General features: G+C 37.7%; 1 protein-coding gene across 2 annotated transcripts in view; it reads right to left on the bottom strand.

The window, feature by feature from the left end:
• Nucleotides 1-26480, bottom strand: part of ncalda (neurocalcin delta a) — a 62563-nt gene that overhangs the window by 16300 nt on the left and 19783 nt on the right. The window contains exon 1 of one of the 2 annotated variants that reach the window (XM_084385547.1): nucleotides 11053-11262. The exons of the other annotated variant lie outside the window; for it this stretch is intronic. The gene's annotated coding sequence lies outside the window, so the exon portion shown is untranslated. Of the gene's footprint in view, nucleotides 1-11052; nucleotides 11263-26480 lie in introns of those variants that run through there. 2 annotated transcript variants of the gene reach the window in all.

Raw genomic sequence — 26480 nt, 5'->3', positions numbered from 1 at the left:
AACAGAAGATTGTATTTGACTCATGCTGCATATACACATACGAAGCCATTACGCAATGACAATTATGCTTACTGTAAATATAGAGTTACAACTACGATTAGAGTTGTTTGCATAAAATGCACCGTGAACATGTTTGCCCTGTGATAGGCTACAATTTATCTCCATAAATACTATTTTCTAAATTCTGCGCATATATTTTTACTTGCATCAATTGCTCGATCAATATTATCATCAAATATTTTACATTTACATTTTTACGTAGTACAATACAATATGTGCTGCTTATAAACACCAGACAGATGATGATCTATGGAACAGATCTTTACTCATCTCACTTGCACAAAATAAATGCAGTAATAGAAAGCATAGAAACGCACACGTGAAATACACTGAAAATTATGTGCATTTAAAAATTTGGTCGGGTTGAAGTCATGCCTCCCGATCTTCTGTATCCACTCATGCCCGTATCGCAGCGTCAATGGGGAATGCATGAAAGCTGACGTGACGAAACGGTACACAACGGCACACAACGATGAAGTGCTGAGGCTGTCACCCTCTGAAAGGCAAGTCGCCTCTCTTGAATCCTAAAAACACTCATTGTGAAAAAATATCTCTGTGGTAATGAATTCGGTCGCTGTTGTCTCTCGCTCTCGCTGTCAGATCACCGGAAGTACTGGCCCACACACTCAAGTTCGAACGTCAACGGTCGCCGTGCACGGAGCGAATTGAACTAAGGCCTAATCCTGGCATCTCTGCCCTGTATGTGAAACCAAGCCTTGAAGTACTGTAGTAAGTTGAACTACTAAAATTACTAACACTAAAAAAATAAAATCAAAGCTAAAAAGAAATATTTAAAAAACAAGAAAATAATAAAAATGACAAAAGCACAAGGACAACTTAAAGTAAATTTAAGCAGCAGGGCACTGGTAGAAACAACATCCTGTTTTCCCTTCTTGAAACAGTGTATATGGCCACAATCATTCATATCGTCAGGTTGAAAGCAGATCTTCAAAAAAATAAGGCGTAGTGGTAATTCGCTAACGGCAGAGAAATTATTCTAATTGAGCTCTTGCTGAACAATGTCTAAGAGGTTGATCTTTGATGTCCACACTGTTGCTGCCTTCAGCCTATTGCCATGTTGTAATGACCCTGCACCTTTTGTCCAGTGAATTCATGACTTTTCCAGTTGTTCCAGTTGATAAAAAGGATTTTATAGAGATTACAATTAAATACTTCAGAACTAAGCATAACTAGAAAACACATGAATAAGGGTGGGCGATATGACCAAATTCTTATTTCACGATATGAGAAATTGTATTTAATGATAACAATATGTAGTTAGAATTAGTGCAGTGATGGTGATTTAATAAAATCAAAAATAATCAAAAATAAGATATTGCATAGTCTTCACTGTATGAATTAAATATAAATGTATTCCTATTGTACTAAACCTTTCCTTTAACCTTGTTTTACCTTTAACTCTTTATTAAAGGTATTGAATTTGTGATCACATGCTGAGAGACGAGGCTTTCTGCGCACCGGTTAGCTGTGTGTCAGTCAGCATGTGCACCACATTGAGGTCTTTATCACTGCTTATTGTGCGTAACTCTTTAACATCAACTTTTTATATTCTCATTCATGCATTTAATCACTCTGAAGTGTCAATAGTGCTATATACAGTACAGGCCAAAAGTTTGGAAACATTACTATTTTTAATGTTTTTGAAAGAAGTTTCTTCTGCTCATCAAGCCTGCATTTATTTGATCAAAAATACAGATTTTTTTTTTTTTATATTGTGATATATTATTACAATTTAAAATAATTGGTTTTCAATTTATTATACTTTAAATTATCATTTATTTCTGTGATGCAAAGCTGAATTTTCAGGATCATTACTCCAGTCTTCAGTGTCACATGTGACATCCAGTCTATCACATGATCCTTTAGAAATCATTCTAATATTCTGATTTATTATGAGTGTTGGAAACAGTTCTGCTGCCTAATATATTTGATGAATAAAAGGTTAAAAAGAACTGCATTTATTAAAAATAAATAAATATTTTCTAATAATATAAATCTTTACTATCACTTTTTATCAATTTAACACATCCTTGCTGAATAAAAGTATTGATTTATTATATATATTTTATATAATATATATTATAATTTTTTTTTTACTTGTAATTCAAAGTATCCTAAAAAAGTATCACAGGTTATGAAAAAATATTAAGCAGCAGAACTGTTTCCAACTTTGATAATGAATCAGCATATTAGAATGATTTCTAAAGGATCATGTGATAGACTGGAGTAATGATCCTGAAAATTCAGCTTTGCATCACAGAAATAAATGATAATTTAAAGTATAATAAATTGAAAACCAATTATTTTAAATTGTAATAATATATCACAATATTACAATTTTTTTTTGTATTTTTGATCAAATAAATGCAGGCTTGATGAGCAGAAGAAACTTCTTTCAAAAACCCAAACCCCAAACTTTTGGCCTGTACTGTATATATCGCGATATACATGGTATAGCCTCCTTCCCTGAACAACATACCTCATTACAGTATTGCTCATACAACAGAGAGCAGAATGGATATATCAGAGAAGAATGTCTATGAAGTAAATGTATCAAATTAATAGAATGTTAAAGTAAATATGTACGCCTATAGTCCATATAGCTGTTGTGCGCGAGCTGAGAGAGAGAGAGAGAGAGAGAGAGAGAGAGAGAGAGAGAGAGAGAGAGAGAGAGAGAGAGAGAGAGAGAGAGAGAGAGAGAGAGAGAGAGAGAGAGAGAGAGAGAGTGTTGCATGCTCTTGATTGTTGATCGTTCACTCAGCATATATGCATCATTTGAATTAAAACTTAAACTAGTATGTGCAAGTAAAAACATGAGCTGTTGCGTGACTTATGTATAACGAGTGGTTCCCTACAGGAAGGTGGTACAGTAGTTTTTCAGAGGTTTTCTGTGTGCCCATAATGCTGCCTCTCAGACAGCGTGTGAATAGCCTATAAATTCGAGTTATCTTTCATGTCTTGTGCTTTAAATGGACAAATTCACACAGAATTATATCAAAATGCTTGTATAGGCAAGTATCCTTGTGAAAAAGTCGGTTATATCTTAAGTGAACGTAAACAGTTGAAAAGAAAACGCGTGTGTACCAGTATGTTGGACATGTGCAGCTCTTAAAGTGACAGCAGCATAATAAACATAATAAACCTACTGCTGTCTTAGTCCTCAATGTTAATCTAACAACAAAAGACTCACTGCTCTTGACTGGTTGAGGCTTGCTAGAGCAGCTCTAAATATTCACTGTGCGATTAAAGAAAATATGATAGAGCAATAATATAAACAGTTAAAGTAACTGTAGCTCCTATAAAACATTTTAACAAGCATAGTTAGTAGGCATGAAAATAACTGAAAATGTCTATTAGCTCAGCCAACTAATTTGATTCATATTCTTTTGGTTTCTCTGCACAATATTTGTAAAAATTAAAAATGCAAGTAGGGCTGAAACGATTAGTCGACATTGTCGACAACGTCGACAATAAAAAATTGTCGACAAATATCTTTGTTGTCGAGTAGTCGTTTGATCCCACGTGACCTAATGTAAGGGCCTGCAATATCGCGATTTGACCGCTACGGCGCTGTAGCGCTAGAGTGTAATGCAGCCGTTACAAATGCTATTGCGGTAGAAGAAAACACAGCGCGTATTATGACGGAGTGCAAACGAATCCGAGCTAGTAAGGTGTGTAAAGTTTCACAAAACTGCAAACCAAGAATGCTGTCGTATGCAATACATGCAAGGCGGAACTTGCTTTTCACGGGAGCACAACATGCATGTTAAAACACTTAAAGAGGAAAAACCCGGCACGAGACGAGCCGGTGAGAGGTGAATATTCTCCATCTGAAGCTAAATAACTAGCAGTAAATCTCTTTTTAGAGAATGCAATACTACTAATAATAACAATAATAATATAATTACAGTAATGTGATGATTCATTTTTGCATAGAATAAAGCTTGATCGAGCTTAGGAGTCGGGGCTGTTTTTATTATTGTAGCTCTATTAGGTAACGTTATTACAGTCTTATCCCTTGCCTGTATTTTGTTACATATTCATGAAGACTTACAAAAGGAGATGTTATGAAGAAAATCATGTCAGTTAATTTTTTATACTGTAAATTAAAAGGTGAATGAGAATGTCTCTGTCAGCTCAGCTCAATTGTCATATCAATTTAAAAAAAAAAAAAGATTCTTATAATAATTGTTTGCAGTTTAAGTGTGTCTGTAATGCAGCTGATAATTTTTTTTTGTTTATTTTTTTCTATTGAAAGAGAACAGAATATTTAAACAATGCTTAGAGAGCATTTGTGTGTGATTTGAGTTGGACAGAAATCTGAAAACTTAAAGAGAATGACCTGTTTAGTTGCTCAAAGTTCATTAAAACAACCATTTCAAAAGCTGAAGTGATTTTCTTTTTTTATATTATAGTTAGAATATGTATAACTCCGTGTTTTAACTAATTGAAAAGGCTGAATAATCGTTCCAAACGTACTGATTAGTCGGCGAAATAATCGATGAATAGTCGATTAATCGTTCTAATAATCGTTAGATTAATCGATTATCAAAATAATCGTTTGTTGCAGCCCTAAATGCAAGGAAAATACAGTTCTGGAAAAAGTGGTATCGGTGCATCACGAATTATTATCGAGGTTTAAAATGACCAACTCAAATTAATATAATATGTTTTTTTGTTTTTTTCTAACAAATTTTTCAATTTTCCCAAATTTTTAATTTTTCTAGCTAATTAACATGCTATGGTAATTAAATGGCTTTCCTGAGGTAAATGTAACGTTACGAGACATTGTTTACAAGCTGTATTATTGACCTCTTTTCGCGGTTGAAACACTCACTGAGCGATTACATGAGACATTTCAGGAAGTTGTGCTGTATCTTTTCAACATACCTTCTGGTGTTCATTCGAGTTTATTTACTTTTAACTAGTAGTAAAGAGGAAAAGATGATCAGTTCACGTGCCGCGATCTGAGGCACTACAACGATCTGTCACATCACATTTAAGAGGGCCAAAGCAGTAATGTTTGAATTTTAACAATCAATTAATTCAACAACAAATAAAACTCAAAATAACCTGCTCTGTCTTGTCTGTCGGTGTCAGTGTCCTCTTTGCTTCGCGATTTTTCACTGCACAAGAAAATGGATGTGTGGCATGAGAACAGTGTCAATTGCGTGAGGCTCACACTGAATGCGTGAGAGTTAACAGCCCTGCAGTGATCGTGGGAACCTCGAACTACAGAGAACTGACAAATAACTACCTCTTTGTAGCAGATATTAGTAATTTTTCCAAAGATCTTATCTGCTGATATGAACAGAACTTTAAGCCTGAAAACAGTGATGTCTGATCTGTGTGATCACAAGGAAACAAAAATGCTCTAGGAGGTAAAAGAGGAAACCGTCCTCTCCTAAAAAGAAACAATTTCTTGTTCCACAGAATATTTTGTTTTCCTCCTGAATTGTCTGGATGACATAATCCAGGGCAACAGTGATGATCTGTTGTGATGGCAACCTTAATGGTGTAGTCACCAACTCTTCTAGCTTTTCAAATCATTCACTGTGTTCACATTGATCCACCGTCACAGCACAGAGAAATAGACGGTAAAGGAACATGGTTCAATGGTTTCAATATCTTGTGCATGGTTTATTTCACTTTTGTCCAATGTCACTCATATGTCTCGTAAGAGTTTACGCATATTCAGGTAACATTTATAGATTGAACAGCATAAAAAGAAAGAAAACCGATACCTGAAATGACTTGATGGAATCCTATATACAATATCAATGACACTGCAATTTAGGTTTTGCAGCCCTAATAGGCTAAATTATCTCTCTCTTTATTAGCAGTGTCTGCAAAATCATAACAACAGGGCAACCCGTAAGACAACATACAGGTATAATCTCAATATCTTCTGCAGAACAACCATCTAATTCTGTGGATGAAAACTGTAACAAGGACTCTCCCATTCAGTCACAGTTCTGTCCAGTAGTGCATGCCTTGCCCTCATTATCCATGGCACTCGACACACACCAGTCTAAACAAGGAGTCTGGCTGCATTTCCTTCCATGAGTATTTATATAATTGCTCAAGATTAGATTTTTTTTTTTAAGTAAAAAAAAAAATTAAAGATTGCGAGACCACGTTTGAGAAAAGGGAACTGAAACCAAGAAGCCGGCCTAAAGAATGACTAATATAATAACAGGCATTTCATGTTGGCAATAAATTAAACAACAGCACAGGAGAATAAAGTTTCCCACAGAGATTGAGAACCAAGGAAACAAACAGAATGACTATTAACACTTCCAAGTAACACATTATAAATAGTGCAAATAAAAGAGGAATGCAACAGTATCCATTTCCAAGTTTTCTGAGAACCATATTTTTAGCAAATGGCAATGCATTTGATGTGAGAAGTACCAGAAATATGGTGCTAATAAAGGTACAATTTAATCATTTTTAGTTCTCTCTACTTTAGGGCACTAACTTTGAAGACAAAAATAAAATAAAAAAAGCATATCTAGCAACAGACTTAACGCTATAAAATTACATTCATATAAACTACAGCATCTTTCCAGAAATGTACAAAATGTATGGGGAGAAAAAAAGCAGTGTGCAACACTCATGAGTGTAACAAAACAAGAACAGCTGTGTCCAGCTCTCAGCATGGTGGAGGATATTTTCTGACATGCGGAGCCCTGCAGAGAATGATCTGGACACAAACACGGCAAAAAAAAATTACTCCTATTTATTTCAAACTGAGAGCAAATCCAAGTCTCTTTCATAATGCATTTTTTTGTCCTGAGACACTTTCAGCTACAGAAAGGAAATTGAAATGGAAACAGCAGACATGCTGAGAAAGTTCATCATATCTACTCAAAGACAGGCAGACAGAAATCTACACAACATGAATTCTAATCCCAAGTGCAAAAACTCATTCCAGAACCTTTTGTTAAGGGGCGGTATTATTTGGGAAAAGACTTAGTAAAGACCACTAAGGCTGCATTTACACTGCAGGTCTTGATGCCCAATTCCGATTTGCTGACAATATCCGATTTTTTTGACGACCCGCTTACATCATCTTTTAAAAGTGACCCGTATCCGATATTTGCATTTACACTATACACTGCCAAAACAACCAAATGTAGACGTTCTGACCCGGAAAATGAAGTAAAACAGCTCGATATGCAATAGACGCAGAAGCAGACAAAATTATTATAGTGATGCGCGACTCGCGGTCATATCCGCGGGGGCTCTGTGGATATCGGGCGGGTCAAGTAGGCTAATAAAGATAACATTCTGATTAATTTCGGGTGGGTCGCGGGTGGATATGATAAATCATTATTAACGAAAATATTAACTACATTCTCTAAAATATGAGTATGTTCCATTCCAGTTTAAGTTTCAAGGGAGTAAAGCCTGTTTATGCCATAAAAAAAAAAGAAATTCTGTCAAATAAATTTTGTTCTAATGAAATGTTCATTTAAAAGCAGCGCTCATTCATCAGTGTATTATGTTACCATTAGAGATGCGCGCATCAGCCGTCGCCTCGAGTCCGCTGTTGAAGGAGATGATCATCCATTTATCCTCACGCGTAACAACACATACGAATACGTAATTTGATCATCGGGTACGGATACTTAAATCAGACAAAAATATTGGTGCGGGTGGATGATTTGTTTTTGGCTGCGGATTTGGGTGACGTTGGTGCTCATCCGCGCATCTCTAATTATCCAGTGTTTTACTTTCCGCACTATTTAAAAAAATCAGCAAAACATTGCTCTCGTAAGGCGGAGAAAAAAAATACTCCACTGTGTTGAGCCTTCGTCCTCCATCGCACCATTAAGAAGTCATGTGATCGCTGTTGACGTCCCTTTTTTAATGTCATGTGACATTTACTGGGGAATATCCGATTTGTCTGCTTAAATGGCAGACGCAAAAGCACGTATCCGATTCATATCCGATTAATTACCACATATGAGTGAGGCCTGAATCCGATCTGAGAAAATCGGAATCCATGCGTTTTTTTCCTGCTTACACGTTCACCGGTCATATCCGATCTGTGCCACATGAGAAAAAAAAAAAAAAAAATCGGAATTGGGTCACTTGAACCATGCAGTGTAAATGGGGCCTAATACTCCTTTACCACTGACACTGTTCCGGTGCGGGTTCCTGGCCTTTGTCCGTTCTCGAACCGTTCCGTGCATTTCCATTGCAGAAAAGGGGATTCTGGGCTGGAAAGATTGGTTCAACTCCGGCACTGAACGGAGCTGGGAAGAAGGGGGGTGGGGAGAAACACTGGCGAACCGTTGATAAATGTAATAACATTGCACTATATTGCTCGTTAATCTAAATATATAAAACTATGGGCACAAGAGAGACCCAGGGCCCTATCATACACCCGGCACAATGCGACGCAACGCAAGTGTTTTTAGCTAGTTTCAGCCAGACGCAGTTATCATTTTCACTTTTCATTGTTGGTGTGTTTTTATTTTGAGGCAACTGAAAAAGACTGCGCCATTGACTAACTGAAACTAGACGTCAAAGGTGCACAGACCATTTTTCCCATTGTTAAACTAGCAAAAGTGGTTTCGTACACGCCCTAACTGCACTTGCGCCGTGCACTTTAGACCATGCGCTTAGATTGTTAAAATAGGGCCCCCAGTGTGCGAAAGAGTGAGTGACTTATGTGGAAACGTGTCTGGTTCGCGACACACTCCAGTTCGCCTGGCTGAGAACAGGCTCAGGCTCTAGAACGCAAACCATTTTGGTGGAAAAGGGGTATTTGTATACTATGCCACCATCATTGGGGAACATAAACAGCGTGACAAATCAATGCATTTCACACAAATCGACTAATTTGCGTCGTTCCATCCCAACTTTGGATGAAAAGCCAGTTTAAAAGGCCAGTTCACACCAAGGCAAAATGTTCAGTGCAAACATTTGGTGCGATAATTTAATTTAAACAAACGGCTGTTAATGCGCCTGTTCAGAATGACAAATATTCACATGCTGTTAGTGTTAGTTTTTTATTTATTTATTTTTTACTGAGAAGTGTTCCATTGCACTGCAAAATAAAACTGGCCAACCAATAACAAAAACTTCTGCAAAGTGACATTAGCCCCTTTCACACAAAGTCTTAACTGGCAAATTACCTGTAAATTTAAGTTGAAAGATCATGTGTGAATAGGACCTTTTCTAAAATAAAATACCATTAAAGTAAAAAAAAAGAAAAAAAAGAAGAAAGTTTGACAGATAGTGAAACTAAAGCGCTTCTCATCCAGGTGGACATAGCTGCTTGTGTGAACAGCACATTTGTGTATTTAATGAAAAATCAATCTTGCAATTTTATTGGAATTTAACGGCTTTAATGTGTAAATAGACTGCATGCAACAATTAGTTTCATTTCAAACATTCGTCTTAGCGTGAAAAGACCTTAACTATGTTTTTTGAGCACTTGCAACAGAAAAATTTCAGTTATTTCAGAGGCTCCTGAAATGGGAAAATGTATTTGACATCGTGAAAATTAAAGAGTGCTTTCAGTAAACACTAGTAGCGTAGGTTTGAGATACATACATTATGGCATTAAGTGCTCATTAGACTGATACTGACGGTGAGAATGCAATTAAATCTGCACTTAGAGGCTTGATAATGAAAAAAAAGAAAAAAGAAAATCATGTTCACTTTGCACTCTGTGTATTTAAGCCATTTAATAGATACACATAACACACAAGCAGCACCTACACACTGCTCACACACACAGACAGAAAAACGCACGCTGTAATAACAGACAGGGCTGATAACACACAATAGCAGTGGTTGCAGCGAGGATAATCTCCTCCCACACACGTGGGCCGTGCTGAACAAGCTGCCAGCAGCGTCTCTCATCCCTACTGCCAGCAGGCCTCCAACGCAGAAGTGTGTTTGTCTTTGGTGCCATGTGTTTCTGAACTACCAGTAGGCCGCGTGTGCACGTGTGTGTGTGTGTGTATGTGTACAGGAAATACTGTCACATCACTACAGGGACCCGATAACATCTAATAACCAATATGTCTTGGCAGCAGAAGTCGAGCCGAGCATTGAGCCGCTTCGAGTCTGTCCCTCAGGTGGGTCGTTAGGTTAAATTAGCTCTTGCTAAATTAGCTAGTGATGTATATGATGATTCTTCCATTAGGAACAGAAGGAATCTTTTACTTTAATGAAAGTGCGAAAAGCACTGTCTGCTAGAAAGCTCTTTTCTTGGGGTTTAAAGTGATAAACTGTTTTTGAATAAAGCCAACCGTTGAGACCACAAAAAAAACCTCCAGCAATTAGCAATAACCGTTTTCTTCCTGCCATAGATCACCCTCCACCCACGTTCAATGCGACAGGGGGGATGGGGCTATTCTGGTATTCAGTGCAAGTGCGTCTCCTCAGAGAGCGCATTCTTTACACACACGCTCACCCACATGCATGAGTTAAGCGAGCAGTGAAAGTGTGGGGGAAGGTGAAAATGAAAAGTTGTGGAAGAGAAGAGGAAGAATTTGGAAACATTATGCAAGCTTCCTCATCTCTCCTCCTTTCCCATGAGGCTCTCTAATGTAGCTGTTTCTGCTATGACAATATTCAGAGCTGGTGGTGGAGCGCTAAGTGGACCATCTCCCTCCAATTGATTTAACCCGTCCACAAACAAACCTACAATATAAAGAGATGGATAGGATATAAAATGGCAGGGAAACATTGGAGGAGATGATCTGTGTGTGGGGGGAGTTTATCGAGTGAATGACTACATCTTAACTACATCTTTCTCCTATTCATAGACCCCCAATGCACCGTTAAGGAGTGAGCCAGCATGCAACAGCTGTGCACGAATAATCACACTGACATCTTGCATAACTCAACCAATAAAATCTCACTAGTTCTGTGACATCACATACTCAAATAATCCTTGAAACCATTGGGCACTGCTACAAAAGAAAAATAAGGAGTATGACTTACCTCTTTTTCTATTTCTATTTTTCCCCTGCAATCCACTGCCTTCAACAGTCCATAACCTGGCTATTGACACCAGCCGACGGCGACGATGATGATAGTGGTAACAGACAGTGAAAAGAGACAACCAAGACTAAGACTAACCGTGTCAATTCAACAAGTCCTCAAGATTCTTCGAAGCCCTATGCAGTCAAGAGTGGACCAAACTCTGGCAGCGTCCCTCCCCCGGTGACGTCAACAGCCAGTCACGTGAGCGCATAAAAAGCAGAAGCGAGCTAGTGTTGCCCTGGCAACAGGCAGACAGTTCTATAGTGATTTCAATAGGTCATCTGTCAGAGCTGCAGTGAAAGAGACCCTCACAAAACCACAGTCTAATCCTGCAGTCATAATAAGCGAGTGTTGTAGAAGAAAAGCTTCAGTGTGGACAGGAAGCTGCATCGAACGGTGAAAGAGAAACCGCATGAAGTATGCAACAGTTTGCGAAACGAGAATACGCAAAAATCATCAGACTATTGCAGTGTATTGCACTGCTTTTCATACCACAACGCCTCTCTATGCAGAGTTCCCAGCCGTTTCAGACATGCTGTTCTCAGTCATGACAGGAACAGTGGCTGGTGCTGAGTCAATGGTTCCCATGAGACTTTGAATCCAGATTATAAACATTCTTTGGAAGGCAGAACATAAACAGACCTTTATGATGTCAACCTTACAATCCCAGTGTGTTCAAACTGCCTGAATGGAATTTATTTTGCTTTTGTGTGATGCAATGAAACTTAGTATTGTCATCAAATTCCTTAAACTGAAAGTGAGCCTTTAAATGGTTCAGCTCAGAATCAATAGTTGCAACTTGACAAAACTGAGCAGTCGAGTGCAGGCCAGGCTGGTCACAACAATAGGCGGTTTTGAATGACAGAAACAGTATTAAGGCTCAAATTCAAGGAAAGATTTAGATAACACACAAATGTCACACAAGTGATATAATTCATTTTAATTACATTTTACAGCTTTCTTTTAAATATTTTCCCAGCAGGTTTTTTTTTTTTTTAAAGTTGAGAGCCAGCGCCAGCATTCATGGCCCCCAGACAATTTTTTTGCATGAATCTCTGAACATACAATATATTAAAATAAAGAACAGACCCTTTTAAACAAAAAAACTGTTTTATTCTAGCATAATGGATTCTTTTTTCCCCCAACACTTGAATCTGGTTAAGTTTCATAAAAAGCAACATTTTGTGCAAAAAGCGTTTTCTCAAAAACTATGAACTACTATGTCAATGGCGGGGAAGCATGTCTCATAAATGTGGGGAAAAAAGTAAACACGTTTGCAGAGGTTCTAATATTATGGGCTCATTTGAATGACCTCTCCAAGGGCCAGACACAAACCCATGGGCCAGGCCTATCTGGGTGTGTAATTTCTTTGCCTTGAGTGGCACCAAACAAAATTGCGCAAAATAAATGACCTCTTCCACTGCTTGGACAAACAGATGAGTTCGGATGCTCCTCCAAACTCGTGTCACTGACTGATCCAATGTCAGGCAATGCAAACAATGAGCAATACTTAAAGTGAAACAGAGCCACAGTGTTTAAGTTAACCTACAAACTGCTTACATAAAGTTCTCTATGCACATGAAATGGGGATAGGAGAAAGTATTTTAACATTGTTAAAGTGTGCTGGAGCTAAGAAGGTCTCCCAAACTTGAATTAGTGGAAGATTTGCAGGATTTAGAAACTGAAATTGCTTTTTAGATGAGAGTAGTGTAAAAATAATGTGCTCTAGTCATAAAACACTTTTTTCACTCTAATCAACATTCAGGGATGAAACCCGATTAAACTCTAGCATTATGTTGTCAGCATATGTGTGGTTTCCCTTTCAACATAACTTTGAAAAATAGGCAGCACATTTTTCTATTTGTGTCTTCCAGAAACATAAAAGATTCTGCGGGCTGCTCTGGCCTAGCAGCCAAGGGAGTGAGTCCTGGTCTCTGCATTCCCTTACAGACAGCGGAAAGAGACGTACAGGGGTCTCTGGGTCACTGTTCCAGGGTGAACCCGCCCACTCTCCAGCCCAAGAGCGTGGAAAAATCGGCTTTCATGCAAGGGGTCTAATTTGAATACCATCTGGTGGATAGTTGAATAGAGGTAACCAAGCCTCTAAAATCAGGGTACCCCCAGGATCCTCCAACTTAAATTCAAGGCTTTTTAAGACCTTTTTAATACCATTTCAAACGAAATTCAATGCCAACTTCGTACCAATTCCGACTGAAGTATGAGGGGAAAATGTCAAATCTGTATACATTTTAAACCCTAAAAAATAATTATGTACAAGTAGACTATTTCAAGTAAATAAAACATTTTATTTAAATTATCAGTCATATTTAATACATACGCAGCAGCGTTGTAGCGTGCACATGTGTAGCCCAATGTTAATTTTGGCAGCCATTTTTGATTTAGTCTTACTCTTCATCTTCAGACGAAAATGCTTATTGGTCTTAGTCACATTTGAGTCATTCTGCCTTTCATAGTTTTAGTTGACGAAATGTGTTTGCATTTTTTGTCAACGTTTAGTCATTACTTTTAGTCAAACTGCAGTTACTTTAATTTTGGTAACTATTTTATATGTAGTCTTTAGACAGAAAATGTCATAATTATTCTCTCTAGGCCAATTCGATTAAGCTTATGAGAAATTAAAAGTAAGCTAACAGGCTGTATTGACATTGCACTCTTTAGCAGTAGCACTTGTGCAATTCTACATATCCCTTTTCCTTAGTTCTCCAATTTTTTAGAGTGCTGTACTCTTCCACGACTGCAGTCACATCTTTCCATTAAGGGACAATATTTGCCCCATTTAATCGATTTTTCCATTTCATTTTTCACCTTTATAATACTTTTAAAAATAAATAATGCTTTAAATAAAACAATGTTCAATAAATATTCAATGTTAAAAAACGTTTAATATTAATAAAAATATGATATTAAAATCGCCAGTAGGTGGCGGTAACTCATTGTCTTTGTCAAAGCCACAGATTTTGTTGCAAAATAGAGCAATAAGCCTGTTTAAAATTTAGTACATCACTTAATGTTACCCTTTTTTTTTACTTTTTTTTTTTTTACTGTTGTATAAAATCAATGTCACATTTGAAATCGTGTGGATAGTTGGGAAACATTGCATTCTTGCTCGCATAATGATCAACATTAAAAACACTGCTGTATATCAGCCTGCATTTTGATCGCAGATTTAGTCGCACAAACAGCGCAAGCGGCTCGTGACAGATATTCTCAAATGAAGATCGCTGAACTCCAGCTTGTCTGTGTTTTCAGATCATCCGCGCTTCTTCAACAATGTAGAGAGAGCGCGCGTGGATGGTTGTGGCCAGATACTACTGAAAAGACCGGGTAGAAAACATGCTCTTTTAACAGAAAAGCTCTGATTAGTAACCATCGTAACGGGTGCGCGCGCTTTCGCGCGTTCTTCTATGACGTGAAGCGCGAGGTGCACTCAACGTTACGCGACTAATTTTTAATTAGTCTACATTAGTTACAGCTAATTTTGTTACGGTTTGAATTTAATCATAGAAAAGGCAAACAAAAATTAAGACCTTTGTAACGAAATTCAAGACTTTGTATACCAAATTCAAGGCTTTTAAGGCCTTAATTTGATATTATCAAATTTAAGACTTTTTCAATGCTTTTAAGACCCCGCGGGTACCCTGAAAATGAGGCAAGAAGGATGACAACAGAAAAAGGGCAAGGTCAGGAAATAAGAGCACCACAGGGGGAGAGGTCTGGCACCGAGAGAAAGGGAGAGCTTCCCCCAAAGAGTTGATGGGTAGAGTAGGGGGAGAGGATGCTTGAGAAACACGGATGCGACCATACAAGGAAAAATGAGATGCCAAATAAATCAGAACATGGATTAAAATGCTTGAGGCGAACAGAATAAAAGAGACTTGTTTCGGGTGGGGTGGACTGACAGACAGCCAGTCTCAAATTATACTTCAAACTATGAACTTCTGTGACCACATGTCCCATGCATAAATGAGATAAAAGAGATCCTGTCATTAAGCATTAAGAATTACAAAAAGTGACCATGAAATTACCACATTTAGCCAAATGTAGGTGCTTTTAGGGCAGTGGTGGGTAATTCTGGTCCATTCATCTGCCGGCCACTATGGCCAACAGCTTACAAGACATTTAAAGTTGATTATGATTTCACTTTTATAACTTTAGTTAGTGTGTAATGCTGCTGTTTGAGCATAAACAACATCTGCAAAGTTACGACGCTCAAAGTTCAAAGCAAAGGGAGATATTTTCTTTTACAGAAATTGCTTTTTAAGGACTACAACAACTGGCTGGTAGGGACTACACTGCATTCCTCCCGGGTTAGTGACATCATGAACCCTAAAATTTACATAAGCCCCACCCATTTTCAGTGCATGTCTGTGTGAGGTAAAAGGACACAAGCTCTTGAGGCTCCACCCCCTGTGCCGGGAGCAGCAGCTCATTTGCATTTAAAGGAACAGACACAAAACGGTGCGTTTTTGCTCACCCTCAAAAAGTGACAATTTTAACATGCTATATAAAAATATCTGTGGGGTATTTTGAGCTAAAACTTCACACACACACTCTGGGGACATCAAAGACTTATTTTACATCTTGGGAAAAGGGCATTATACCACCCCTTTAAAATTGGTATTTGACAAGAAATGCCAATTACTTAAATGCAAAGACTTCCGCATGAAGAAACATTTGATTTGATTGTGACGTACAGATGAAACAAAAGCTATTAGTTAGCAAGTCTGATAAGCTGTTTGTTTGGATGTTCAGGGTGCTCTGCTGCCTGTGCAGCGCGAGAGCTTTTCGCAGAACATGCGTATGTGAGGAGCTCTTGCTTCATGTCAGAATGAATTTTGTCCTAGATTCTTTCTTTGACATTGTCTAACTTCAAATATTGTGAATAATATTTGTTGTTAAGGCAAGGCAAGGCAAGTTTATTTATATAGCACATTTCATACACAATGGCAATTCAAAGTGCTTTACATAGAAGAAATTAAAATAATAAAAAGAAATAAGAATAATTAAAACAGTTTAGAAGAATACAAAATAAAATACAGTACAAATAGTCGGACGAACATTGGCACAGTGCTCATTCAGTAAATGCATAGTTAAACAGATGTGTTTTGAGTCTGGATTTGAATGTGACTACAGTAGGAGCACATCTGATCTCCTCTGGAAGCTGGTTCCAGCTGCGGCTGGCATAATAGCTAAAAGCGGACTCGCCATGCTTAGAGTGAACCCTTGGTATTTCAAGCTGATATGATCCTAATGATCTGAGTGATCTGTTGGGTTTATATTCAGTGAGCATATCTGCAATGTATTGAGGTCCTAGGCCATTGAATGATTTATATACCAGTAATAATACTTTAAAATCAATCCTAAATTTAACTGGGAGCCAGTGTAAAGACCTGAGGACTGGTGTGATATGTTCATATTTTCTGGTTCTGCTCAGAATCCTGGCGGCAGCGTTCTGTATGAGCTGCAACTGTCTTATGGTCTTTTTGGGAAGGCCAGTGAGGAGTCCATTACAATAATCCACCCTGCTGGTGATGAAAGCATGAACAAGTTTCTCTAAGTCTTGTCTGGAAACAAAGCATCTTATTCTTGCTATATTTTTCAGATGATAGTATGCTGATTTAGTTATTGCTTTGACATGACTACTGAAACTAAGGTCTGACTCTAGTGTCACACCAAGATTCCTGACTTGATGTTTAGTTGTTTGACCCCTAGAGTGAAGGTATGCGTTCACCTTGAGAACTTCATCTTTGTTTCCAAACGCAATGACTTCAGTTTTGTCTTTGTTTAACTGAAGAAAGTTTTGACACATCCAACTGTTAACTTCATCAATGCATTGGCACAGGGAGTCAATGGAGCTGTAATCGTTAGGCGATAGGGCTAAGTAGAGCTGTGTGTCGTCTGCATAGCTGTGGTAAGCAATTTGGTTCTTTCTCATTATTTGGCTCATTGGGAGCATATACAGGTTGAGGTTAACCTAAACTGGGTTCCAAAAGCAACAGTGTGAATAGTTAAATGAGAGCCTTTTTCTAGTTCACTTTAAGAGCTCTTTATGGCTGATAGGTAAAAATAAATAAATTTATTATGTTGTAGTCTCTTGCCTACTAGTATTCCAGTAAAGTTTTACCCAACAAATAAAAACAAAAAAGATAATGATATATGATATTGAGGACAGAATTCAGAAACTATTTCGTAATTAATGCAGTCATGAACTAGGTGTTGAAAATCAACATTCAAAACAAATATACTTGGACACAAAGATTTCTTTCTTAGTCTAACCCTCTGGAATCACACTGAACAAAGTAAAAATTAAGGATGGAAATGACATATTTAACCCTCTGGGGACCAAGCTGTTTTTGGGGCCCTTGAGATGTTCTGACATGCTCTGACATTTGTGCTTTTTTCAGTTATTTATAAACATGTTAATGGCAAAGGTGTAAATTCACTCTATATAGCACAAACAGGCCTACCATAATATGCGAGCAACATGTATGTAGATGTTTGTATTTTTAAGAGAATAATGTTTATGCGTGGTTATTTAAAAAAATAAAAATGAAAGTTGCTGAAATAAGACCACAAAACTCATACAAAATATGTGCCCACAAGACTTTTGACTAATGGATGTTGTCTCTTCGAGCTCTAGCTTCAAAATTATGTGAAAATAGTCTTGCTTTATCGTTCACAAAAAAAAATACATTGATTTAAATGGTGTAAAACAGGTTTTGCTTGGAAAGCCAATATGCGAGGGGGAGGAGTAGTTTACACCTTAGTCCCACCCACTCTGCATAATGACTCTGCATAATTAGCCATTCATTCAGGTATGACACTGACTGAGCCACAATGCAAGGACAAAATATATATTTTGAAGAAGACTTATATTGACCATTTAAGATTTTGCTTACATCTATCTTGTAAATATGTTTTGCTATTTTATTAAAAAGGTTACAATTACAACAATAATTACAATTTCAGCAATATTTCTGCAAAAAAGTACTCTTTCTTTGTAAAAAAAAAAAAAAAAGATTATAGGCCTACATTTTATCATATGTATTCATTAGTTTGAATATAGCCAACATTGAACATCTTAGTCTATGACTTTATTTTTGACAAAATAGTATTTTATATATATGAGCAGAAAAGCTTATTTGATGTGACAGTATATTCTACAGTAAAAAATGTACCCAAATCTAGTCAACAAAATATTGTCTTTCATACTTCGCCTGACTGTAACGTTGTTTTTATGAAATATTAGGGCATAGCCTATAAATGTTAATTTGCAGTTTAATACGTTGCTTATCCAACTACATTTTATTTCAACATATTTCAGTCGATTTTTACTCATCTCAGTAGGCTATAGCAAAGCAGTTTATTCTTTCACACTAGGGCTGGGCGATATGACGAAATATATCGTCTGGACGATAGAAAATGTCTATCGTTTTATATAAGGCTCTATCGTTTACGCCACGATAAGGCGTTTTACGGCAGAATTAACCTCACGGCATGCCCATGCACGCTGCAATACATAAACAAACATGGAGGAAGACGGTAGTAGACGCGGTTCAGACCAGGGTAAGTTAATTCTCAACTAGATGACCAGCCAACCCAACCCGTTAGTAGCTCCACAACAGCGCGCATCTGTGCATTCATTCATTCACACACACACACACACACACACACACAGAGAGAGAAACGCGATTCATATTTAAACAGTCTTTTTGCGTGTACAGATTGCGATTAGAACAAAGCAAATATAGAACTGACCTATTCCTCAACCGGATCCGTTGCTCCTCGAAATGAAAACGAGGTCAACCTGAAAGTGAACATATCCAACTGATTGTGGGTGTTCACTGTCACAGGTTTGCGTGGATTGCCTCAGATTATTTGCTTTTGAATAGCGCGCGCTCTCCGTAATTAAGATCAAAGTCAACAGAATATTTTGAATCTCTTTTGCACTTATAAGAAAAAAAAAACCTATCGCGCCGGCGCGATTGTCGAACCCAGGGGGTTAAAAAATAGATTTTCGCCAAAAATCCTCTTTGGCTCCGCGGCTGCCATGGTAAACAACGTTAGCCTACCGGTGACTGAAGTCTCACGTCACGTGCGAGTCAAGAGCGAAGTGATTGACATGACCAGGCTACTGTAGCTATGGCTTGGATTCGTTAGCAAACATTGCCCCCCTGTGGTATTTGCATGTTACTATCACAAGCATAATGTTGTGGCCTGCCCAGAAAAACATTGGTTCTAATAATTATTTACCTCCGCCAACAGCGAGACCGGCCAATGTTAGAGACCCGGCCGGTAATGGAATACAGGCCAATATTAGAGGATTTACGGTAGACTATTCATGAACTGAATTAACAGAAAAATTGCTATATCGTTATGTATATCGTTATCGGGATATCAAATGAGCTATATCGGGATATGAAATTTTGGCCATATCGCCCAGCCCTATTTCACACACAGACGCGCGATTCATATTTAGGCTAAACAGTCTTTACAAATATGTACCCTTCATTCATCTCACAGAAACGCGATTCATATTATAGAAACGCGATTCATCTTTTTGTTTACATAGGCCTACACTAACACTTTAACACTTGAGAAAGGATAACTTAGCCTACCTCACTCCTCAGCGGGATCTGCTCCTCATATTGCTCCTCATATCAGCACGGAAACTTTTCTCCATAAGGTAGGCTATTATGCCTCTTTGTTTACAGCTGATGTGGGGGCGTTTCACAGACTGAAATGGTTCTCAGAATTTGCGTTTGAATAGCACGCGCTCTCCGGGGCGTGGTCAAATTACTTTTGAATGGCTCGTAATGAGCTCGACTGGAGTCGCTCTCTTTTTATACAGATTACAGAAGCTGATAATATTTGTTTTTTATATAAATTACTTCATTTAAAAGCTGCGATCTCAAGCTTTATGCCCGTGGGTCTGTTTGCCTGTTTGACTGAATTTTCGCGGAGTTATAGATCATTTTCGAACGCGTTTCAAATGGGAGTTTACTGACAGAGAGAAGGCAGAAATAGCATCATGTTAGTTTTTCTTTATTTGTCAAAAAGCAAAACACTTTATTTTTATTGTGAGTATACAGAAAAAAAATAGAAACTGAACAGGATCGATTGATGTATTACACGAAAATGAAAGATCAAAATTAACAGAGCATTTTGTGTTTATTTTTCATTGCTAAAAAAAAAAACGAGCAAAACGCGCGGGCGCGTTTTTGGTCCCCAGAGGGTTAATGTCATAGGCCTACATGACATCAACTAAACGGCCAAGTAAAATAGACTAAAATGTAACGATTAAAATGAAAGTGAATACCCTTGGGCCTAACAGTTTGTAACAGGACCATAAATGTAATAAATACATTTTTGACAAATGAATTTCAACGTATACCACACTGTATCTTATTCCTATGCAAGAACAATTTTTTTTTTTTACTGTCTTACTCTTCTTGCTTTGCATAAACCATGAATAAATTTCAGTGTGGTGAACACAGGTTTTCTAACATTTGCCTGTCAAGATAACCCAAGAACGCACGTCTTAAGTGTCACGGCAGTGCATTAGATAAGGCGCTTACTGCTGCACATCATACACTCCTGCACAAAATAATGCTTTGGATTATGAAATGCCAGCATTGAGATTTTAGGGCAATGGGATGCTGAAAACTTGCAGTCAGATAGGAACGGCTGACTCAAGAGTAAGAGCAGCTGGCATTTCAAGCCTTACTCAGATGATGTAACTTCAATTAATTTACCTTTTTCCAAATGTGACATGACAAAGCATGAAAACAATATTACATCCCAACTAGGGATGCACAATATATCGGTCACCATATCTCGGCAGAAATGTGTTCATTTTAAATGTAATGGTCATCTGCAAAAATTAGGTAAGATAAGAAAATTAGGCCGATGTATTAAAGCCGATAAATAATGGACTTTTCTCCAGACGAGACACTTCAGATGCGCACTGTTCGCCATGATGGTTTTGAATTGCTTGACATATGATTGGAATCACTTAGAAAAGGAAAATACGGTTAAAGTGCAACATGCACATGACAAGTCTGTCATATAAGCTACATAAAACCATAATGAGAACATTACTGTAAAAGGTTGCGAATTCTTTATGTGCCCATGTTTTAGCGTGTTGTTACGGGATATGCGCATCCGCAACAGTAACACCTTCACGACTAGCACAGACAAGTTTTGTGCAATTATAAGTTGCGACATTGTTTATTTTGTGTATTTGGTCAAGTTAAATAACACGATAGTTAAGCACTTCAGTTTACTGGTGATCATCCTTTAGCTTCAGTGCACAGCTCAAACACAAATGCACAACATTAATAACTTAACTATGATTGGGACTGTCATATGTTGCATAAATATCTGCATCTCATATAGGATGTGTGTCATTGAGTTAATTAACCCACCAACAAAGCGCTTCAGTTTATCAGTGTACATTCAGCTTTTCAGCTTCAGCGCAATCAGCTCAAACAGAAATGCTGGTATTTGAAACGGTAACAAATTTAAGAGGTTTCTTTTTCAAAAAACATTGATGCATTATTAATAATAACTAGCAGTTTTATTTATTTTTCTCATTTTCATCAACAATATGGTTTAATTAAAACTATTTCATGCACAGGCTATTCCATTTTATTGATTGCACATACTTTTGAGGATGAGGGTTTGGTCCTTTATTGAAGGAAATGGACTCTGACATTATTAAGGAACACTTGTTTGAGCCCTTCACTGACACAGAGTTGGTGGCACAGTGATAGTTGCTAATTAGGGATCCTCCGATCAGGATTTTTGCAGCCGAAAGCGACTACAGATTTCTCGTCATCATGATAGGCCGATACTGATCACGATCATTCAAGCTTTATATAAGTGATATGTAAGCTCTCTGTTGACTGTCATTGTTAACTTACTTTTTTCAGATAGAGTAATATCACATGGATGTTGCCTTGCTTATATTATTTACAGTAATGCTGTAATTGGTTGTTTTAATTAAGATTCAAAGCACAACAAATATTCATTTTACATTGAACATTTTAATAGGCCTTTAAAACAGAGTTTGCGCAAAACAATACCCATGTTAGGATACTTGGGCTTATTAAAGAACCTACAAGACTTTAAAACTGAACAATTTCATGCTGTCAATCAGTGCAGTGCAGGTACATTGTTACGACAGAAGGGGGTGCAAGGGACTGTCTCTATGAGTGAGCCATCATTAAACCATTCATTCAACTAATAAGCTTAAAAATGGTGATTCATTCATGAATGTAAAGTTGTTGAAATTGATTTAACTGAGTGCCAACGTTACAAGGCTCAATCGATGAGCAATGCATCACCTGGGCAACGGTGAATAGCTGAATAGAGATCAATGCATTGAACAGCGCTGACACCAGTCATGGGAAATCCCCTTAAAAGGATACCATGACAAAGATATCGATATTCATCTTCTGTCAACTGATGGCAAACTAACATTTGTCATTGAACCATAGCCAGAACTGCCTTAAATAGCCTGAGCGCATTAAACCTTTAACACAATCACTCCGAGATATTCAGATCTGCATTGGCGCTGCCGCTGAGCCACGAGGCAGCTGTCATGTATAAAACTAGCCTGACGTCGTCATACTCAGATTCTAGTCAGAATGTAAGTCTGATACTGCTCCACTGGGCTTATGATTATGGGGCGTGTTTCAACCGAACCAGGAAAGAAAATGCCTCTGCACTCAATTGGATAGACTTACAACCAATCAGAGCAACGGAGTAAGTGACGTATGTTTTTCATTCATGTTTCCGATCGACAAATGCCTTGATCGCGGTTCTCTGTTCCTCTTTTAAAACTAATGCGCTGTCGATATCTTCTATAACAGACGTGATGGTGGAATCTATACAATGTTTTATAAATAAAGTTTGGGAAGAGAACATTCAAATAATCAATCCAATCATCTTGTCAAACAATTACGGTCTACGGTCTACACTATCAGCATGAGAGGAAGCATATATTTATTCACTCTGTCAACTCACCTAACATTCCTTGACAGTTTTCAGCATCCCTCCACTCACTCTCGGCTTGTTCTTCCACAGCCTGGAATACGGAGGGAGTAGCCTACTCTGGGTTTGGGCCGATTACCGAGCCCGGAGCCCTTTCCTCGGACAGCACGCCAAACATGCATTTATTCAATCTGACTTATTTGTAAGTGTGAACTCGTGAAATCTCAATTCTCCAGCGGCAGTCATTTGCTGTAAATGAATTCAACCCAAGCGCTTGTTGATGACGTGGATGATTACGTTACCGTTGCTCATCTGTCCATCATCGTATAAAGCCCACCCTGACAATTTGATTGGTCCGAACCATTTTTGTTCGGGCATAATAGCTCCTCAACAGATCGAGTCCAGACCGAACTTCCCGACCTAAAAGTTTTGTGGGCGGGGCTAAGTTCGGCTGGCATCCAGGCTAGTATAAAACAGCTTCACACACAGTCTTTTCAACCACAAAAAGTATAAAAGTATCATAATTCCTGTTACAAATATTCTTATCACAGAAGTACTGGGATAAGTGTATAGTTCAGATATAAACACTGTCTACAGTAGTGGTCAAAATTGATTAAATCACCAATTGAAAGTAAGATGGCGCTTCAATTAATGGATGTATCGATTACATCTTTTACGCCAACAGGTGTCGACAAACTGACTGTTAAAAAATGTATTTGTCATTGAATCATTCATTCAAGAGATTTGAGAATTTTTTTTTAAAAAACAGACTCAAAAACACTGATTCATTTTAGGGGTGTAAGAAAAAAAATCGATACACATGAGTATCGCGATATTTTATTTTGCAATACTGTATCGATTTTCAAAAACGCAATATCAATTTTTTTTTTTTTTTTTTTTTTTACGTCCAAAAATATTCATGTTAAGACGGTGGTTCACGTTTGTTGTTTAAAAGGCTCGCCGAACGGTGCGTGTCCACTGGCACGGAGCGAGCGGAGCAAGCGTTTTCAATTCATTCCATGGAAGTCCAGCTTCACGCTCAACAGTGCATTTTGGGATTGACAGCGGACCGGAGAAAGCGTTGAGAGCGACTGAGAGCGTCAAAAGGTTGGCCAGTTCTCAACTTTATGCAAATATCAAGCGAAAAACGCGGTCGGCAGTTTATGATGGATTTAGTGCGTAAATCATTTTTGTTTACAAATTAGACGCTTTGCAGTTGTTTATATATGTTAAAGATTTTATTTTGGATGTGTTTATTGTTATTATATTGGCTGGGTTTATAAAATTGAAAGGATCTTTGCTTGGTGCATTTGGAAACAAAGCTTGTCCATTTCTAAATGTAATCGCGTGCATGATGATTATACTGTCCGTGTGTTGAAAAAAACAAACACACTCGTAACAGACACACCCCAAAGCGGAGACGTTACAGCGTAGTTTTGCCGCTGTAGTGGACGCGCACCGTGAAGCTGCGTTCACACCAAACGCGAATAGAGTGTCTGGCGCGAGTGATTTCAATGTTAAGTTAATGCAAAGACGCGTTTACGCGCGTCTAGAGGTCCTGTGGCGCGAATGAGGCGTTTAGCGCGGCAGACGTTAATTTGCCTCATTCGCGCGTCCAGTTCTTTTAAAATCTTTTATCACATAAAAACTTGATTTCAATAGGCCTATGACACATTCATTTTGTTCACTTTCATTCATTTTCGTCCAGTTCACGTTGTTGTTTTGTATTGTGACAGGGGCTATGTATTTTCTTTTTTTTATGGCCTACTTGAGAAATATAAAAATTTGCTCACTAATAACCTGTGAACCACAATACCAAACTGGCAGTCTGATTTTCTGTGAACTGAATTGTTAACCTAAAGTAAACTTCTTTGACTTTTATGCACATCATGTCTTTTTTTAAATATTATTTTTTCTAAAATTATAGTCCTACTTTAAAAAAATCCCAATATATCGCCTTATGCACAGTATCGAAATATATTGCAATATATTGAATCGTGACCCATGTATCGTGATACGTATCGTATCGCCAGATTCTTGCCAATACACAGCCCTAATTCATTTAGTAATGAAAGTATGAGTCATTGAATCATTAATTCAAAACCAAGTTATTAAAATAATTCAGATTAATTAAACATTTTAAATAGACTGTAGCAATTTACATGTGGTCAGAACCGCTAATAAATTACGTTATTTTGTTTAGTTGTTTGTTCAGAATCAAGGGAGAATCATGTTCTTGGAAAAAAAATAAAAAAAATAATTCGTGATTCTCAATTTATCCAGAAAAGGCCACATTCTCAACTTTGACATGTGCCACTCAAAAAAGAGAAGAGAGCAGAAGGTTCCTCAGGTGACACCCACACAAAGCGTTTGACTTTACTGGTCCTCACACCACACCATTCTCATTGTCAATTTACCATCCATAATCTAGTTTTCCACTGGAGCAGTTACCCAAGTTTTTCCTTGTATTTTACGCACTATATGGAATTTCCACACAAATGCTCTTTACACTCACTGAACTAACCTTGAAAATACATCACTGCAATGGAAAAACAAGTTTTAAGGCTAATATGTTGAAGTTTGCGAACCGCTTTTGAATCTCTTCTGTTTCTTCAGACTACATGGTCATGTTATGACCAAGATTAAAATACAGAATAATAATTTTGTGACTCATAACAATTTCTATTAATAGCAAGCATGTCCATAAAACTTTGGCCTCCAGTGTGATGAACACAAATGAAAACAGGACATTATTTAAGTCCCTCTTAAGTTACCAAACAGATAGTCTCACGTAGCCAGACCTTCAGACTGACGGCAGAAGGTCTGGACTCCACAGCAGCTTTCATTGCACAAGGACTGCCCAGAGGCCATATGACAAGCTGTTTCGAACTCCCAAAGCAAACTCCAAACGAACTTCGTTTCAGCCTGATTTTGTTCGAAATGAGGTCACATCAGTTCGTTCTTCGATTTCGCTTGAAGTATATCGGGACCTTTATGAATAAACAGCTCGTTTTAAAATCTTCCCGGTCTACAGAAATTTGTTATGACATCTGCTTCAAACATTACAATGCTCACGATAACTTTCGTTGACTCTACAATTAGTAAATCATGATTCATTGTTTAAAATGAGTCATTTTGATAACTTGATAGTTGAGTTTTAGAGTGAGGTATTAGACTTAGACCATTTATCTTTAACTAAGAATAAGACCACAAAGAGACACAAGGAATATTTAAGAAACTGCAAGTGTCTGGCTTGCACTGCTGGTAGTTTAGCCACCATTCTTCCATTCAAACAATGAGTGAAACAGAAGGTGAAGGACCAACCAAAATACCACACTTTATTACATTAAATAGTTACATAAAATCTA

The sequence above is a fragment of the Rutilus rutilus genome (assembly GCF_951802725.1).
Source record: "Rutilus rutilus genome assembly, chromosome: 17".
NCBI classification, from domain to species: domain Eukaryota; kingdom Metazoa; phylum Chordata; class Actinopteri; order Cypriniformes; family Leuciscidae; genus Rutilus; species Rutilus rutilus.
The sequence above is the reverse complement of the archived record's forward strand: the minus strand, read 5'-3'. Positions and strand labels throughout refer to the sequence as shown.